Raw genomic sequence first — 1,932 nt, forward strand, 5'->3', positions numbered from 1 at the left:
CCGCCTGCCTCAGTGTATGTGGCCAGCACCCTACCCACTGAGATACAGGTGCCACCCACTGCTTCCTTCTGTACAAGGATTTGTTTCAACCAGACATCTCTGGTATAAGGAAGGATGTGTGTATTTAATGGTCAGCACTTGGGCTATAGTGCTAAACTCCTTCCTTTTAAATGCTGGCTTCATTTTGCCCCGGTCACTTCATGCCTTTAGACCTTAGTTTTTTTATTTCTGTGGAATGTAGGAAAGTAACATTAAACCTCAGGGTTCTATAGTGAGATTTAAATTAGATTTAAATTAGAAATTGAAGGAAGGCAATTAGCAGGTGCCTGGCTCTCAATAAAAAGTAGCTTTTAGGAGTTGTAAAGCTTTGCTTGAACTTGAGTTTCTGATTTCATGGGTTGTGGTAGTTTGAGTGAAATCTATCTGGCGAGTTAGTAGGGTTTTGTCTACAGAAGATTATGTTGTCAGTAAACAGAAAATTTAACTTCTTCCTCCCTAATTTACATGCCTTTTATTTCTCTTTCTTGCCTACTTGTGGTAGCTAGGACTTTTGGTAGTAGGTTGAATAGAAATGGTGAGACTGAGTGTCCTGACTTGTTCCTGATCTCCTGGGCAAACCTTTCAGCTTTTTACTGTTCAGTATGATGTAGACTTGTCACATGCAGACTTTATTGTGCTGAGGTACATTCCACTATCCCTACTGACTTGAGAATTTTTAATTTTGTTAAGTGCTTTGAGATGATCATATGATTTTTATCCTTCAATTTGTTAATGTGATTTATAAATTGATTGTATGTTAACTGATGTATGTTGAGACAGTCTTGAACCTCAAGGATAAATCCCCCCTGATTAGGATGGATGATTTTTAAAAATGTACTATTCAGTTTGGTTTCCTATTATTTTGCTGAGGATTTTTTACATCTATGTTCATCAAAAATATTGGTAGTATTGGTCTATAATTTTCTTTCTCATCATATCTTTACCTGGCTTTGGTCATGCTGGCTTTTTCAATATCTAAAATCAGTAGTGTTTCTACAGCAACAAAATATTCATGAAAGAAACTGTGGAAGATAGAAATAAATGGAAAGATCACCTGTGTTCTTGGATTAGAAGAGCTAACACTGTTAAACTGTCAATACTAATCAAAGCAATCTACAGTTGAAATCTCCATCAAAATTTCAATGGCTTTTTCACAGAAATAAATAGAAAAATTATACTAAAATTTGAATGGAACCACCGAGGACCCCAAATAGCCAAAGCAATTTTGAGAAAAAAGAATAAAGATAGAGGTACCACATCCTGATTTAAATTACAGCATCCTGGCCGCCATCTTGGAGCTGGCCTCTTCTGCACTTGTGCTTTCCTACCTGAGTGCCCTGCAGGCCGCACTGCAGGCTGCCCTCTGCCTGAAATACTTCTGCCAAGTGGTGGGAGGACACAACAAGCCTGAAGGGGAAGTCAGGGGTAGCAAGAACTCCTGTTACAACCTGTGACCATCAGCAGAAATGAAAAGGAAAAGGTTCTGATTGCTGTCCCAGTCAGCATCGCTGTGAAACAGGCTGATGAGATTGAGATTTTATGCCACGAGTTTATGCGCTTCATGATGATGCGAGCAGAGAACTTTTTTATCCTTCGAAGGAAACCAGTGGAGGGGTATGACATTAGTTTTCTGATCACCAACTTCCACACACAGCAAATGTACAAACACAGGTTGGTGGACGTTGTGATCCACTTCACGGAGGGGATTGACAAGGAGATGAGTGAGGTGACACTGTCAGTCAATGCCCGTGCACACACTGTGGCTGAGGAGTTCCTCAAGAACTTTTAAACCGATTCTGGGAAGATGGCTGACTGGTAGCAACCCTGGTCAGAGGCTCCTGAACAAAGGAAGAAAAACTGGTTGGAATCAGAATCTATGAAGTCAAAGACGGG

General features: G+C 40.2%; 1 protein-coding gene and 1 pseudogene across 1 annotated transcript in view; both read left to right on the plus strand.

Moving 5' to 3' along the window:
* The window catches only part of LOC105886564, a 10,831-nt pseudogene extending 9,003 nt beyond the window's left edge, over positions 1-1,828 (plus strand).
* The window catches only part of FAM19A4 (family with sequence similarity 19 member A4, C-C motif chemokine like), a 196,122-nt gene that overhangs the window by 177,890 nt on the left and 16,300 nt on the right, over positions 1-1,932 (plus strand). The gene's annotated exons all lie outside the window — the stretch shown is intronic.

This window comes from Otolemur garnettii, unplaced genomic scaffold (assembly GCF_000181295.1).
Source record: "Otolemur garnettii isolate 467f Iridium unplaced genomic scaffold, OtoGar3 scaffold00015, whole genome shotgun sequence".
NCBI lineage: Eukaryota > Metazoa > Chordata > Mammalia > Primates > Galagidae > Otolemur > Otolemur garnettii.